At 39.7% G+C, this 18,147-nt stretch overlaps 1 protein-coding gene across 1 annotated transcript in view; it reads right to left on the bottom strand.

Annotated features, from left to right (window-relative positions):
• The window catches only part of CUNH4orf19 (chromosome unknown C4orf19 homolog), a 38,893-nt gene that overhangs the window by 6,351 nt on the left and 14,395 nt on the right, over positions 1-18,147 (bottom strand). The window contains exons 2-4 of the mRNA XM_005415449.3: positions 13,098-13,147; positions 10,702-10,788; positions 7,998-8,052 (exon numbers count right to left, since the gene is read on the bottom strand). The gene's annotated coding sequence lies outside the window, so the exon portion shown is untranslated. The remainder of the gene's footprint in view (positions 1-7,997; positions 8,053-10,701; positions 10,789-13,097; positions 13,148-18,147) is intronic.

Below are 18,147 nucleotides of genomic sequence, written 5' to 3'. Positions count from 1 at the left end.
AGTGGCTGGGCTGAGCCTGTGTGATGCATCTCCCAGGGGCCTGAGGCACCCCCTTCTGATGACTTTTTCTGGTAGAGGCATCTTTCAGACTTGAGCCTGCCAGTGTCTTCCCCATCATGTTGCTGTGTTTTGCACTCCTCAGTAAAACCTGTCCATTCTGAGGATACTGCCCTGAGGTTCCAGTCTCTTTGCCGTGGACAGAAATCCTTGTTCATCAAAATTAAGTCTGTCTGCCTCACTAGTAACGCAAACACAATTGACTTTGTTGGTATGTCTTTGCTAACATAGATGCCAAATTCTAACCAGCTAGGAGTCATATGCACAGAAGCAAGTGTGGGAAGAGAAAGTGTTTGCATAGAAATATGTGCAGAGGAAATATAGAGAATGTGGGGTGGGAATAACCTTAGAGAGCTCTAGCACTTGACAAGCTTCTCCTAACAGGAGGCGCAGTTTGCCTTCTGTGCTAAGTAGGCATTCTCATCTCTCAGAAGATTTCAGAGACTGTTCTCAGCATGTGCTGGGTCTGACAGAGGCTCTGATGTGCCTAGGCTGGAGGAAGGAAGTGCAATGTCAATGCTCACTGCAGGGCAGGTGGATGAGATGCCCTTTAAATTCCCTTTGAACCCAATTTACGCCTATGAGGTGTGGAGCCAGAGGAATAATTGATCTGGATGACAGATAATATAAAAGAGGCACAGAAAAACTGTAGGAGGAGTGGTAGAGTTGAGAGGAACTATAGTTAGAAACTTAAAAAACTAGTAAACATACAGTAGAAAAAATTACCAGCCTGTGCTAGAGGGGGAGAGAGAATAACAGGAAAAACCATGTAAAGGAAAAAAGATGAGGAACATAACTTAACCACACACTGTGCAGGCTAATCACTACTATTGGATGAATATAATCTGTAAGAACTGTCTTACTTAAAATACAGAGAACCCTTCAAATCCTGTGGGCTTTTTCCTGACCTGTTTTGAGACCAGAAGGCCTCAGAACAGGTACAGGCTTGGGGAGTAGGAGAACCCAAACCATCCTGGGCCCAGAATTATCTGAACAACCTGATCTACTTGAAGATGTCCCTGCTCATTGCAGAGGGGATGGGCTAGGTGACCTCTTCCAACCCAAGCTGTTCTATTATTATACCATGGTCTGTGGAGAGCACAGTCTGTGCTCAAATCTTCACTGAGACCAGTACTTAGAGCTGGACCAAAATCTAATTTCATTTTTCTGGACTGAATCCTAATCTGGAAATTTATTTTAAAAGTACTTCAGGGAATAACTCAATTGACATATATAATTTAAAATAAATGAACTAAACTGAGGAACTGTAACATGGCCCCTTATAGGAAGCAGATCCCACCTCATTTTATTTTAGGGCTATTTTAGTCTGTCTGTTTTTTGCTAGCTGAATTGACTTCAGTCTTTTTTGTTCACACTTTTTTAAAATGCAGTACTGAGGTGTTGTTCCTGTGCTTCAGCCATCTTGCAGTCCAGCCCTAGAGAGACACCTGGCTGTGCCATCCTGCTGACAGAGTACGACCTGTGGATTGACTTTGAGTCACCCTGCAGTCCTTTCTATCTGTGCTGCTCTGCAAGAAAAGAAAACTCTGCAAGTGCTTTTTCTGGTGCAGCTTACTCTCCTCGTTTGAGCGAGGCAGGCTCTATATTTGGGAATAAGGAGTGTCAGTGTGTGACAGAAAGAGCCTTATGCTATCCAGCCAGCACAAGGTTATTGCCAAGGTTATTGTTGATTGTCCTATTTTTCTTTATTTTACAGAGCTGAGGAGCTGCACAGGTCTGTCAGCCACTTTTATTCTCCACTGAGAATATTATTTGCCTACTGAGCAGCTTGCATGTATTTCTAGTGCAGCTAACAGTGAGGACAGGAGAAGCTGATGCATGGAGACTCTTCAAAAACTTGTATAAAACTTCCTGAGCCAGAGGCTAACTTCAGTGGTGACTTATGGCTGTCAGTTTTGGATGTTTGGCTCCCATTGCCACCCTATGCTTGTTCCTTTTCAAATTGAACCCTCTGTTTTTTTACAGATAAAAATGATCATTGCTTGAATGCAAATAATCCATACACTGGCATCAGTTGTTAAGAGTGAAAATGTATTTTTAAGGTATATTTTCCCCTTTCTCCCTGACCAGGCTGAATTAAGCCCATGGACTGTACATTGTACAAGGTGGCCTGATATTTGGCATTTTCATGACTAAAGTGATACTATGCACAGATGCAGTGTACAGACAATAGCTATTTATTTCAGTGAGGGAAGATTTTGATGTGTTCTGTGTGCTATTCAAGATATAAAAGTTGGTGCTGGTTTTGTGTGTGGGATTTAGTGGTATAATTTAGGCTTCCTCATAGTAAAGCCATGAAACTTGTAGTTTTTTCAAAGGAGAAAAGTGTCTTTAATCAGTCCATTTATCAAAATCTGGAGGGTCTCATTGATCAGAAGCATGTGTTGCTTTTTATCTGGAAAATTACAGAAGTGTCACAGTTATAGCCTCATAAATTTGGATGCTTTTTATTCTGACATAGAGTAGTTTTTTCATTACTGAGGAAGTAGGTCTGATATTACAAAAGGGTTTTGTTTCATCAAGGTGATACATACCACAATAACTGAATCCTTAAATGACAAAGGTATGTGAGTAGTCATATCGAGGGGCAAAGCAAACTAAGTGACACTTAAGCAGAATTGTTTCTAAATAGCAGAATCCCACACTTTTCAGATTAAAAAGAAAGTGATTTAAAGGTTCAGAGGGTTGGAGGAAGACACGCTACAAAAGCTGGTGTTGTTCAGGCTGGAAAAGAACAGGCTCTAGGGACATCTTCTTGTGGCCTTCCAGTACTTAAAGTGGGCTTATAAAAATGAAGGAGAGCAACTTTTAATACAGGCAGATAGTGGTGAGACAAGGCAGAATGGTTTTACACTGAAAAAGGAGAAATTTAGATGAGATATTGGGCAGAAATTCTTTCCCCAGAGGGTAGTGAGGCACTGGGACAGGCTGCCTAGAGAAGCTGTGGATGCCCCACTCCCCAAAGTGTTCAAGGCCAGGTTGGATGGAGTCCTGAGCAACCTGGTCTAGTGGGTGGCATCCCACTAGGGGGATTGGAACTACATAGTCCTTAAAGTCCCTTCCAAACCAAGCCTTTCTGTGATTCTGTGAATATCAAATACCCAAATAACAAGTACTATACTTGCCAGATGGACCATCAATATGGCATAACTAATCACCAAAGTATGGCCTACTCACCAAATAATCAGTATGCTATCATGATTTTAACCTTTGTGTTGTGTCACCTGGAAAGGTATGCAAGTATTAAGTATTTATCCAGGAAATTTGCAATAGTAATAGTTGACAAAAATATGCAGTTCCAGGATCACAACTGTAGCAGTCAACTCTAATTGCCACGTACATGAAATAGTACTCTAATAGAAGAAATTGTGTATTATATCTCTGGATTGTTCATAACAGCATCCAAACTAGACTACAGTCTCCTAGCTGAGAGGTGTATCTAGCACAGGGGTCAGAGATGCCCCCTAATTGTGGGTGCATGCTGTGACATTTCTCAGCTCAGGGAAGAGCATCCTGCCAGCCTGATGTCTGGCTGTGATCTGATGAGAAGCTACTTTGGCAGTCAGGATAGTCAGAGTAGTGGAAGTGTCTGGCTACATTTGTTTTCTCAAAATGCAGAGAAAAGGTCAGATTTAGTTTGCTCTGCTTAAAATAGAAAAATACATGCTAATTATCTTACATACATGTAGTTGTACTGCCATGAAACTATACCAGTACAGTTGGCAATGGCAGTACCTGCTAATTGTTCTGTGCCAGTGTGACTACTCCAGCTGGAATGGGGAGCACCTGGATTGATGCAAATGCAACATTAGAAACTGCTCCATTTCTTTACAGCTGCTCTCTACCTGCAGGCATCTAGCTGTGTTTATATCAGATGCTGACAGGTTTTCTGCTGCCACATTGCCCCTTCACGTTCTTGCTTTTCCTTGCAGCTGTTTTGCACCCAGCTGAGAGGCAGCAGTGGGCAGGTCTCAAGGCAGGGAAGTTTGGGTGTTACCAGTACTGCTTGAGCACACCTGCACTTGTTGTTTGTGGGTGTGTTTGCTGAAGGGGAAGGTAATGAAAAGTAGATGCTATCAGTTTTACAAAGGGTGTTCTATTTTGATTTGTAACTGTTGGTCACTGTGTAAGCTGATAATAATAAGTATAGCTGTGTTAAATCCTGCTAGGCTCCTCCTCAAAATGTCCTTCTTTTCAACCAGTAAGGTCAGCCAGATCTTCCACTTATCCTTGGTGGCTTCCTGACTGTATTAGTCAGCATATGAAAGGCCATGTTTTATTCTCATAGTAGATTCTTATTTCTACTTTGTCGGTTTTGGGGTTTGTGCTATTTTTGTTTTTGTTCTGTTTTTAGTTAGTTAGTTGCTTTGTTTTTAAGAAGACATTATTGTATTATTTCATTCACTGACGACTATCTCTGGTAGCTGTTGACTGTTTTATAAACAGTTGAGAGAGTAAGGCCAGCTCACATGGAAAGTGGACCTTTTTGTGAGGTGTTACTGCTGCAGCAGAGCGTCCTAGAAGGTACAAGGGCTACAATTTGGAGGTGATCAGAACATATAATTGTTTTACTGTTATGCTCTTTGCAATTGATTTAAAATATTTATAAGATACTTAAAAGGAAATACATTCTCTCTGACCAGTTCCTCACCATTCACAGCACTAGGTCACGGAACATTTCCCTACCCCCATTATTTACCATACAAAATAATTGTTTTGTTTTTAAGGAGTAAAAGGAAGAGTGGGGAAAAGGGTACAGCTCTCACAATCATTATCCAGTTTGCATAAAGGAAAACCAAATACAGCTGTTAGCATAAACCCATTCACTTCCTCTTCAGCTAAGCTTGTTTTATACAATTGATTTTTCCAAACTTACATAGTCTAGTGTTTAAATTACTGAAGTTTGTTTCCTGTCTTTTAAAATTATCAATCCCATAAAATATAATAGCTTGTTTAATAGTGGGGCCTAAAACCCTGAGTCCTCTTTAGTCCCATATTGTATAGAGGCAAACATAAAAATGTGCTCCTTCCCAAGGGATTCATGGTCTAAATGTGTGACGAGGCAAAAATGGGAAGCAGATGGTCATGTGCATGTGAGAGAAACAATCAGCAGAGGAGCTATATTTGAGTCAGTAATTGTGTTGGGCTAGGCCTGAGTGGGGATCTGTGTTTGGCAACACAAGTGGAGCCTCATTAGTTATAGCAAATTTTTATGGAACAGAGGGACTGTGTCTGAAACGTCATTTCTCTTGAGAAGTTAAAGTGTCTCTATGTGATTCTGTACAACTGTGCGCTTTGGAGAGTGGATTCTTGGGTTCCAGCCCTTCACCTGAAAATCCCTCATTGTGTCCAATGTCTTTTTAAAACATAGAACATAAAACCAGCTCTAGAATTGGGTCTTGAGATGGTGCTGCCATGGGTCTACAATTCACAAAGTTCCCTTGCTCATACTTTGCTCTCTTCCCAATGTCAGGCTTGAGCAGCCTGCTTGAGAGCATGCCATCAAAGACATGATTCTGAGAGCTGTGAATGTGTCTTAGAGACTGAGGGTCAAACTGAGCAGGGGATCCTAATTTATGATGGAATTCTCTAACTCTTTGAATACTGTGTAAAGGAATCACTGCCTCCTCCTCTGTGGTTTTGACTGGGACTTGATGTGGGTGATGTCTTCTGGCCTGGAAGTCACTTTTTCTTAGATTTCCATTTGCAGAATCAGTTGATTTAAGCCTGCTTAAATACAGAAGTACTTTTTAGATGCAGATTGTTTCTCAACTGCACATATATGTAAAAAGGCCTATTTTTTTTTTACCCTCCTGGAATAATTCTGTGCAGTTTTATGGATGCTGTTATCAATGAGAAATCCTACTTGGTACATTAGAAAAACTGAAAATGTCAGACAGTGAGCATGAAAGCTACAGCATTACTGCTGTAGGATTTAGTCTGTGAGAAAAATTGACAAGTCAGAATGCTTCCTAAGTATATTCTGAGCTCATTTGTTCTGTTCAGCCTGGAGGAGGCTGGGGGAAGACCTTATTGCAGTCTACAATTTCCTCGTGAGGGGAAGAAGAGGAGCAGGCACTGATCTTTCCTCTGTGGTGACCAGTGACAGGACCTGAGGCAATGGCCTGAAGTTGTTTCAGGGGCGGTTTAGGTTGGATATTAGGGTAAGGTTCTTCACCCAGAGGGTGTTTGGGCCCTGGAACAGGCACCCTGGGGAAGAGGTCACAACAGCAAGTCTGAGTGTTCCAGAAACCTCTGGACAATGCTCTCAGGCACATGGTGTGACTCTTGGGGATGGTGCTGTGCAGGGCCAGGAGTTGGACTCCATGACTCTTGTGGGGCCCTTCTTACTCAGGTTATGCTGTGATTCTGTTCTTGTGCCATGTACATTGCCAGACAGTGCCACTCACTAGCAGCATAGCAGCACGCTGTACACTCTGAAATCAAGCTCTTTCTTGGCCCGTCTCCTGGAAGCTGTTGCCTCTTGTATTTGCCTGTGAGTTCTGTGCAAAAATGATTTATTGGCCTTTGCAGAAATTTGGGGCCAAAGATAACAGAACCTTTAAAATACACTGTTGAAAGACTTTGAATCTTCAGGTGACCTTGGTGAACAACGTAAGATGGAAAAGGAGAGAGGGGTGGAGATCTCGTATGTTTTAGATATGGTGAAATTCTTGTAAGTTAAAATAAGAAAATAAAGATTAGGAAATCAGCAATGAAGTCTAAGCAGGTTAACTCCTGTAATCCTGTCATTCTATCTTATTGAAACCTCTTGGTTGCACATCAGTTCTATGGAAAGGCTCAGTGCTTCTTTGATTTTTTTTTCCCCCCCCCCATTGAGTCTTTGTAAGAGGGTATGAAGAGACACTGCTGGAGTTTAGCAGGCCTTTATCCTTTAAGTATGCCATACATTTTTACTTCAGGGAGCAGTATTCTGAAAATAGACTTGGATGTCCATGGAGATTGCTTCAAATACAGGATTGGAGTGTGCTGTGTATATGTGTTTGGGCAGGATTTAGACCAGGCAGGATATGTGATCTCAGCTCTGGTATTCAGCTGTAGCTTAGTGTGCCCAAAAATCATCTTGTCCTGAATATTTCAGATGCTTCTGATTTGTTTATATCATATGAAATATTGCTAGTGGCAAGTATTGTGGTGGTATTGTTGTTGTGTTCAGAACATCAGCCTCTCTTAATACCAAGAAAAATGGATAAAGCCATAAGCAGTTAGAATGAGTCAATGATTATCTTTTATAAAAACAAAAGTAAAAAAACTCAACCCAGCAAGAACTGTGCCCTTACCCCCATGAAAAAGAAACCAGCACCAAAACTCCCCAAACAAAACAAAGTCCCCCCAAAATCCAACACATTGACCAAGTAGATTTCTTAACATTGTCAGGAAGTTGTGCTTTTATGTTTGACCATTTGATGGCATAACCTGCAGTTTTTTATAAGGAAACTGTTAGAAGTCAGTGTGCTCTCCCTCTCAAACCAAATTAATCCTTATGTTTTCCAATTGGTTCTCTTTTCCCAAATCCCTGTTTCCTCTGTTTGCCTTCCACTCTTCTTGTTTTTTCCATACCATTTGCCTGCATTTTCACATTTTCTCTTGCCATTTTTCACCTGTATTTACTGTCTTAGATTGATTCAATTTTTTATTCCTGTATTTCTTCTGTACAGTGTCTTTTTCTAGACTTCAGTGTGGAAATTGGCAAGCTTTTATTTTCTACATCAGGAAACTTACAGGTTGGAAAGAAACAGTTCTGTCCTGTCACTAGTGCTTGTAGCAGCTGGGTGTTGTCATTACAAAATACTGTGGAGTATTGTAGGGAGAGATGGTTTATGTTGTGGAATGCTGAAGTTACAATAGTGTATGGCTAGTAATTTTCAAACATACACAAGGAGAAAAAAAAATCCTACCTTTCCAATTGTACTCCATCGACTGCTTGAAAGATTTGTTTTAGATCTCTTGGTCCTGCAAGAGAAAAATACTTTGCAAGTTGTTGCTTCATGTGCACACATAAGTAAGAAGGAACCTCTGAGGCATTAACTGTCTACTGCAAACAATGTGGAAATAGAACAACCTCCTCTTGGTACCATTGTGAATTTTAAATTTAGACAATGATCAAATAAATCACTTGAATAGTATGCTCATCCCCTTGAGCTGAACTGGAATGCTAACCTGCTTAAAGTGAGCATAAGCTTTGCTACAGTGGATTAGGACTCATGTGAAGTGTTTAAACAACAACAGTAAAATTAGAAAACTTTCAAATATGCAGTATTATGGAACTTTCTTTCCTATGTGTTTTATTTTTTTCTTTTTCTTTCTGGGAGCCAGGATATTTATAGTATCCATTAAAACTTCATGTATGCTTGTCAGAATTTCACCTTCAGATTTTTACAAACTTTGAAACTTAAATGCCTCTGACATTGCAGTAATATTCTAGATATTGGTAAAGTTGTTGTTCTTTCAGACGTGCTCCAGCTAAATGGAAAGCTCAGCAAAGTGTTTTGTATTAAGAATTTCTAAAGAGATAAATAAATTAATGGGATAATTGTAGAATTAGAGTATAACAATACTGCAATGCAGTTTCTTTTCCTCCTGTAAAAATACAAATATTTTCAGTATTTCTTGTAGCGAGAGAAATGTGAGCCCATAAGGCTTTGTTCCTGCATGTAAGCCTATAATGACCATGAATCACCAAGTCAAGTTCATTTCTGTGAAATGGGCAATGTATTTTGCTGTGGGTTTTAGAAATAGGGCCATGTGCTTTCTTTCATTCTCAGCATCTCTCTGCGTGAGTGATAACTTCAAAAATCTCAGTGTAGCTTACATTACAAACTACAAATCCACACAGAATTATGCTTGCACCACTCTTGAAACCTGCAAGGCTTTTCTTGTAAGAGAGTGAAGTTTTTGTTGTCCTTAAGATCCCTTTCAGCAGAGCACTCCTAGGATCTAAGCCAGGGTAGTTTGTTCCTGAATTCATCACCCATAGGCAATGGGGCTGGGGAGGAAAGTACAAGGCAACAAGGACAGTACAAGCAACATGCTCATTGCTGCTGCTGCTCTCTTTGCTATACTCTCATTGCATACATATTCTTTGCAGTTACAGTTTTCATAACTTATGGGTAAACTCTGACAAGTTCTTATGAAATGTCACTATCTAGCTTCCAGGTTTGAAAGTACCCCTGGCTGTATGTGTATTTTCATGGTTGCTGTTTGCCTACAAATACAAGAAGACAACATTGCACGGTGTCTGACCCACGGGTGACATTTAGAAGACTTTCTATTAAAAGCCTGAAATATGATTGAAACGTAAATGCAAATTTAAGTGGCCTGGGTATCTGATGTGGCTCGTTGCTAAGGAGAACCTGGGATTCACTCAGCCTCGGTTCACTGAACTGCTCTGTTGCCCGTAGAGCAAGTCACTTAAGCTGTCCTGCATGTCACCATTTCATATCCTTCTCAGAGCTTAATGTTTGTGCTGCACTTTGAAGATTTATAGCCCTATTCAATCTTACTATAGTCTTGCAAAGGGTTGAATGTTTTTGTGCATCTGTAAAGGTGTGATCAGTACTTTACGTGAAGCGAATAATAAAGCTTATGAAAAATGAGTCATGGTTCGTTCCTGTTTTTATGCAGCCTTTTACTGTGGTCATTTTATGTACTTTTTGCATTCTATTTTATTTTTAAATATAGGTATCATCATTATTAGTTCATTAGTTACAAGATTCCTCCTTTTAATTTTTGTTCAGATCTCTAACAATCTTACTTGCAGTGTAATTCTGTCTTGATGTCCTTATTTGTTTTGTGTAAGCCATGGCCTAAACATTTATGCATACAGTGAAAAGAAATGAAAAATAAAATCCACGGTCTAGTTATGAAAGGATGAAGGTATCTTCCTTAACTAAACTTTCAAGTGCATTCTTAACTGCTGTAAATTCCTTTTGTCTATTTAACAGATTCTGAAGTACTAGGTCAGCTACAGGCTTTTCCTTTAATTTATTATTGGGTTTTACTTGTTTATTTTGAATCCTCTAGGGAATTCCTCTAATTCTGTAGAAATGTAAAATGAAAATGCCAAAAAGGAGAGCTGCTGGGAGTCACAGCTGTTGGTAAGTTGTCAGCACACTCCTTATATCATGTCCAAAGATAACTGATTTGATTGTCAGCTTCAGTCTGATGTGTGTATAATTGGCTTTTGACCCAAAAGTAGACAAACTGTTCTATATTTGTTCTTAAACATGAGTTTGAAGTATCTTTTTTTTTTCCCATTGTGTTTGGACCTTTTTCCTTCTTGCTGGTAATAGTTTGGAGCATGACTGTTAGCCCTATAAATTGCATAAAGACATCTTAATTAAGTACTCTTTTTACCATCATCTTTGCTTAGCAACATCCTTTCTGAGATATTCTGGGAAACTTAATACTTGTCTGGTGTGTAAAACAGTCTTCATAAATCAAAGTATATTGCCATATCCTGCTTGCTTCTTGCTTATGTTCTTTAATAGTTTTTATATTACTCTCTTTGAGCCAGAAGCATGAAGCCTTTTACACCTAGTCTCTCCAGTTTATTGCACAGCACAATCACCAGTGAGACTCAGTCTTTGGAATATGACTTACCATGCTGGTGTGGATTGTTAAAGGGAAGAGTGTCTACATGGTTGTCATGGATCCAAGCAGCAAGTAGCTTTCACATTCCAAAATAACCTGGAATTTAAACAAAGTCTTTAGGTTCTCAGAAGCTCATATTAGTATTTTCCATTTCATTTAGCTGCTGAAAACATGCTATCTCAAAGTCATAAGACCAAAATGAAAATGAAATTATCTAAACCTGCTTTGACATAGACCATAGGTATGCTTCAGATCCTGGGTGTGTTTCATGCTGAACAAACGTAACCTTTTTGACACAGTTATTTGAGCACCTTCTTGTGCTGCTCTAGAATCTCTTTCTAGACTTTTGCTTTTAAAAGTTGTTTTTGTCCTCCACTGGGAAGGTGCATGGGATGCTCTGCTCTCTATAGGAGCAGGCTGGACATTTGTCACTCTGACCCACCTGTGGTTGTGCTCCATTAGGAGCTCCCACCTTGAAGCTCTCAAGCACCACACAGAGCCTCTCTTTGCTCAGTGTGTGGAGCTGATGAGTGCTTTTGGTAAGAAAGGTCTCCCTCACCCTAAGGATCAAAGAGAACTCATCTAGTTTATCATCAATACAGGGCTTAACTCTTTCTTTCTGGAAATAATAACTTGGTCTTCCAAGCTGAGCTGAAGATCACTTGGTTGTAGACACTAGGTGTTTTCCTTTGTGATAAAAAGTGTTAGAATTCTAAGCTGTCCCCTAGAGTTTCACCAAATGCTTAGCTATCAATAGTGGTTTTAATTTAATTCTAATGCCCTGAGGTTTGCATTTCCCTCATAGTTTCCTTCCCTTCTCTAACAACCTTAGCCCTTATGCTTTTTATACCATTCAAATATTTTCTCTGCTGCAATGTCTCTTGTTCAATAGCTTTTCTGGGAGTTCTTTTTGTTGAGTTCAATTCTTCATTGCAATTTAATTTTCAGTGGAACAAACCTCTGATTTCCATGCATTCTTTGTGATTGTGCCCATGTGTTTCACTAGGATTGTTTACATATGGTTGTATTAATGTGCTCTCACTGCATTTTGATGGTAAAACTGATTAACCTTGCTAGGAATGGATTCAAAGCCTTTAAGATTCTGTTCTAAGTTTAGGAAAATGAGTGGTTTTGTGAAATCAAAGCTAAATTTGAAAGTCCTGAGTTGTTTCTATGAATGCTTGAAGTGAAGAAAGAATCTTCCGAATGTCAAATTGCACACTTCTCTCTTAGACTCTATAGGGATGAGAAGAAGGAAATGTAGGTAACTATGGTTGTCTTGGGTCTTGGTTCCCTGAGGAAATTGAGGAGGATAGATGTGAATAGTCAGTTTTCTCTACAAAAAGTACATATGCATTATAATCATGTTGAGGTTATTTATTCCGTCAAACTTTCTTGAATTTAATTTTTTTAGTATGTCAGCTCTTGAATTCTGTCATCACATTGCTCCTTGTAAATGTCAAACTTGTCACCAACAACATGAAGAATGTAAGCAGGTAAGATGCTATGCACCAGCTAACATTTAATGAACACTGTTTAACAATTCTTTGAAATCTGTCAGATCTCCTTGATTCGTGAAGCACCTCATCAGTAACTCAGAAGGCACAGGTTGTTTCCTAAGTGGTAAAAACTAGCTGACAAAAGGAGAGATCTCAATTCACAGCTGAAAATAGGCTATTTGAAAGAGCTCTGTGGTCTTGCCTGTTGTACAAGAGTTTTCTGGAGAATTACTATCTTTCTATTAGCTAAGGCACCTTAGCATAGTGCTGTCCATTGATTCTGTAACCCAGTGTCATGTGCCCATTCATGCCTGGATAGAGGTTCTTAGTCACAGTCATCTGTTAGTGAGGCCCCTTTGGGTCACTGGCAGAGAGTTTTATGTTCTGTTTGCTCCACCACTTTTATAGACCAGGCTGGAAACTTTTTATTTCTTCCTGGTAACTAGGGATCATGAGCTGCTTTAGATGGCAGTATCCTTGTTCCTGGCAGGCTTTCTGCTGTCTGGGCTATGAATCACAACAAGATAAATTTGCCTTATGTTTTACAAAGTGTTGTACAGAATCATAAAACAATTGATTGAAAGTCAGATCCAGAGTTCTGCCCAGCCCTTCACTCTGTCAATATAGGTCAATATAGGTCTACAGCATGATATGAAACATACAACACCCAGGTTCAACTCATTAATGAATGGGAAGCTTTGATCTTTTTGGCCATGTCTGCAGAAGCAGCATATGGCTCTGCTGGGCAGGTAATGCAATGTCAATATAATCTGTCTATGTTTGTATAGTTCTTTGTTAGTAAAAATCTTGCAGGAGCTGAGGGTGAAAGTTCAGTACCCAAAATTTTCCACTTTTGTAACAACTTCCTATTCTAGCTTGTATGTGAAATGTCTTCTGATTGCTTACCTCCAGCTTTCAGCCCCAAATGCTAGAAATCTGCCTCCTGCTTAAAGAACCTAGAAGAAGAAATAAACACATTGGTGTATTGCTGTATTTTTATATTTGCATATATCATTATGTGCAATATAGAGACATTGACATTCCCTCTAGAAGGGAGTGTTTGTGGCAATTTACCTGGATCTGTTATTAGAGAAAAAGTTTTATTACTGTAGATTACACTGTTCTACAGGTTCCACTTTCTCATTTTAGGGTTTTTGTTGTTAGGACAAGTAAAATAATTACTGGATAAGAAATCTTTTTTGTGACTGGGACCTCTTACAGCTTTATCCTACAAGTTGCCTGGGCAGGAACAGGGATGTTGAGTTACACAATTTCAGTAGGCATTATTCAGCCAGCACTGAGAAACCATGACAGACAGCTCTCTGCATGGAACAGGTATTTTTCTTTTTTGCAGAAACTGAGGATGTGCAGCCTTTTGTATGTTTAGAATCTGAGAAATTGACCTATCCAGATGCTTCAAAATTAATTAATGAGAGGGAGTGAGCAAAACCGGTTCCTGCAGCTGTCAGTGCCCATAAATCATCTCTGTTTTTACTTTTGAAGCAGGACAAGAGCATGAATTTAATTAATGGGTTTGACTTGCTCTGGAAACACACAGTAGAGAATTCACCCTACCCACACCTTTCACAGATGCTGCAAACATACAAATGTTATTTTGTATTCACTCCTGAATGCTTTCCAGCATCGTTGTGCTAGATACAGTTGAATGCCTCAGGCAGGTGGCAAGGCAATGACTGCAACAAATCCTTGTTCTTTGACACCCAGATGAGAGAAGCAGCAGGTCAGCTCCTGTTTTCTTGGTTCCAGCCAACTTCTGCCTAACAAAGGCATTAGTAATGGCTGCTGCAGAAAACTCCAGGGGAAAACAGAAAGAGTGAGTTTGTCTGTTTTCCATGTTTGGGAATTACCAAGTAGATTTATTTTTCCACCCTGGTTAAAAAAAAAAAGGGATAATCCCTTTCTTTAGAAAACTGTCTCTACAATGGATCGCCAGGAATGTCTCCGCATCATTTGATTTTTATTATATTTTAGTTCTACCTTATTAAGCGCAAAGAGACACAGAAACTGTGAGGCTGGATCAGACCCCAGTTCAGTGATGTAGTCAGCACCAGGTACCTCAGAAGGAATTGTGCAAACACCCCTGGTATTTTGGGGAGCTGGAATTACATAACATTTACATCACATCAATCATGGCTTTAAGTCTCTTGTGTCTGAAGACTTACACTCTCCTAGAACACTTAACTTGTTAAAAGTTAAATTTGATTTTGTCATGTTCACTGTTGTGATGCTGGACAGTGTTTATGTTTTTTCCTATGGAAACACATTATACTCTTTCCTTTGGTAAGAAATTTATAGATGGCAATTGCCCAGACTTGTTATGCTGGAGGAGGAATTTTCTTTGCTCCTGAGCTAGTGCCCTTTTTGACCTGGCTGAATGTTCCCCCTTATTTATAATATTATGTAACGAGATAGAAACACTTTCCTTTTAGTCTGCAATGTGTAGGATTTCATGTCTAGATATCTAGAGGACTTGGAAAATGTGGCCTTTTTTAATAAGAGGGAGTTATTCAGAACATTATTTGAGCTCCTCTATATGGATGGGACTTTTGGTTAGTGTGGATGTCTAGATGTGGTGATAAAAATACCCAAGTAACTTGGAAAATAGTGGTTCTTTATTCAAATACTGAAAAAAAGCTTGAATATACTGAAAAAAAAAAAGGCTGAATGTTGCTTTGTATGCCCTGTGCCCTGTGTATATGTGCAGAATGGCATTCACCCTCCTATGATTGCTGGAACCATGTGATGTTGTACTAAAAGTATCAGTTCTTGCAATTTTCTTGTTTTTGTTGTTGCTTAGAGAGTCTTCTAGGAAAGGATGTATCTGGGGCCTCTAAAATTCATAACAACATTGCCAGACCTGTGGTGAATGCGTTTATGAATATCTACATGGAAGTTAAGATTTGGAGTAAGTGTTAGGAGTGCAATACTCTGAACATTTCAATCTGGCAAAATCCTCAAATCTCTCTTCCTTTCCCTATGATGCTCATATGCTTTTCCTTTTCTACATTTAAATATTGAAACACACCTATAGCTGCGCTGACCTGACACTGACACCAGAAATTCCAGGAAATATTCACAAAGAATGCCAGGCACTGAGCAACTGGTCTTTGTGTTTGTTATAAGAGAACATTTTTTCATCTAATTTTTCATCAACTATTTTGCCTTTCTCTTCTGTGTATAACACGGTCAGTTGAAGACTTTGATATTTTTTGAAGTTATTACTACAGCTATATCTGACAGCATTTTATAGCATAAAAGAATTCACCACCCTGATTTTATCAAATACAACTTTGTGTAAAGGCCATTTTGCACACCCTGAGGTCTTATGTAGAGGTGATTGGAAAAGTCAATCCTCATCCCACCTGCATTACTGGATAAAGCTGTTTTCAGTATAGGGAATATAGAAGAGGCTGCATTTCTTCAATTCCTTTTTACCTAGGTTTGCAGCATGCATTAAAATGAACTGTAATTTACTGCTCTTTAGCTATCAATACTGTGTCTTCTATTCTGTCTTCTCCAGGGCAGTGGCCTTCCTTCCAGGGGAAGAAGCTTGTTTGGCCGTTAAACTTGGTGAAGTTGGACTGTGAATCACTTGTACTTGAGTGTTAAACTTGGCTCTGTATTGTTTTAATACCCGATTGCTGAAGCCTCTGACAAATTAAAGGCAAGGCCTTATCCACAATCATATCCCGAGTTTAGCTGTTCACAGAATCATGGAACATTCTGAATGGAAAGGGCTCACAAGGTTAATTGAGTTCAATTTTGAAGTGAATGGCCCATAGAGGGATGGAACCCAGAGCCCTGGCAGCATTAGCACCGTGCTCTACCCAGCTGAGCCAATCTCACCTGTGTCCACACCTGCCAGGAGCTTTGTGGGGATGCCCTGGGAGAAAGGTTTGTTTCCAGCCTTTGTGCTGGAGGGGAAACCACTGAGGATCAGTGCCTGCCTGTAGTGCTGTGGTGTCACCAAGCAGTAAGAGGTGACCTAGAGTTTGGCAGAGCAAGGCTGTGTTGTAAGCCTGACCTCATGTTTCCCAGATGCTCCGCTCCCTGCAGGCCCTCTCTGCAGACCTGCTGTGAATCTTCTCTTTGCTTGCCCTTACTGAGGAGCTTGTGTTGTCTGTGTTCTTATAACAAATCATGTATTTACTGGTGGAGGGGAAGGGGACATGTGTGTGCTGTAGATGCCTCTTTCCTCTGCCTTTTTCATTAAAACTGTCTGATGTGGCACGTACTACCTCATGTAAATATATCCATGTGATTAGCTAGTCTTGCCAGCTTTTATCTGTGTTGCAGGTATCTGGCTTAGGGCCTGTTTCTGTAAACGGGAACACCCAGGCATCTCCCCACCTCTGACTGTTTTCAGGTACTGGTCACAAAGCAAGGTCTAATTTAGCTACAGAAATCAATAAGGTTTCTGAAGAGTGTCATTCACTGTCAAAAGCACTTCTGTTGGCAAAGAGCCATGGGGAGCCACCACTAGAAATAGGGTCTCCCTTGTGTTTTTGAGGATGTGGAAATGGTTGACATTAAATCATGGGCTATAATTCACACAGTGAGAAGTTTGCAGACTGATTCTGTAAGTAGAAAAATCCCTCAAGGAAACACATTATGTCTATAATTCGGTCAGTCAGAAGATTAGAGTCAGTCAAAAACTAACACAAATGGCTTAATAGTAAAGATTGTGCTAATAGAGGTAAGAATTTTAGCTGAAGTCTTTTGCCTAAGGCTGTGAAAAAATGTGTGACTTTGAAAAATGGTATTTTTTTTCCAGAAGAAGTAGTAGAAAAGTGTTCTGAGCTATAATTAGTTGAACATGATGCTTCTGTTGCAGCATTAGGAATAATCGTAATTACTTAAATTTGTGGTTGAAAGAATCCCAATGTACTTAGCATTTGGCTATATATTTGGATAACATATGTAGCCTTTAGGGCTCAGATTTCAGGGAAGGACTTGTTCATTATAATTTGTAATTGTGTGAATATTATACTGACACAATTAAAGAATGAGCCAATGTGAAGCAGGTGCTTCAGATGACATTTTGAATCCCCAGAGCTAGGAAACATAGAGTTGGGAGCAGGTTTTCCTCATAATTTTTGTTAAATTCATATATATATAAAAATATGTAAATACAAATATACACACACACATATATGTATATAATCCTACTCCCTGTTGTTACAGTATGGAAAGTCCAGCGCTACCAAATTTAGTTTTTAATAATGTACTATGTTTAATAGCTTTTTTTCCATTAGAAAGATAAGTGAACTGCAGCGGCTGCTGCTTCTTCCTCCTGCTTTTGTAGAGTGCATCGTCCTTTTGTGAATGAGTTTGTCTTGAGAGGGTGGAACCAGGTTTTGTCTTGCTTCAGAATTATGATACTGATACTGTTCCACTGATGAAGAGTGGAACAAATGGATGAGCCCTTATTCTATAGCTGACATACATTTAGGTAGCTTATCTTACATCAGTAATTTGTGTAATCAACCCTTGCTAAAACCGGCACATATATTTGGTTTACAATTTGTTATGAAGTACTTGCACCCACAGTGTGAACACCTGTCACCCCATCTATGGGATGGGGTTTGCAGTACAGAGGAGTTTGGCTGACAACTTTCCGGTGTCCTCATCAGAGCAGCAGGAGCACTTGGTCCTGGAGAGCCAGGACTGGAGCAGGTGCCAGTGAGGTGAAGTGTTAATATGAGGCTTACTCAGTGCTTACTGCCTTTCCTGAAGTTCCCCAACTTGTGTGTGAGGTGTAAATCTGTACCCAAAGGCCAGAAAACCTCATTACCAAAGTAGGCAATAGCTCTACCCTTTTCTCCTTCTGCTTTCTGTGCATGCAGAGACCAGACTGTGGTGGGGCACCTCCTCTGGGTGAGAAACATAGGAGTTTTTTGTTAAAATTTAATGTTCACATAAGGGCCTAAAAGGC

The sequence above is a fragment of the Geospiza fortis genome, unplaced genomic scaffold, assembly GCF_000277835.1.
Source record: "Geospiza fortis unplaced genomic scaffold, GeoFor_1.0 scaffold40, whole genome shotgun sequence".
Classification (NCBI taxonomy): Eukaryota; Metazoa; Chordata; class Aves; order Passeriformes; family Thraupidae; genus Geospiza; species Geospiza fortis.
Note: the sequence above shows the minus strand (reverse complement) of the source record. Positions and strands in the feature narration are given on the sequence as shown.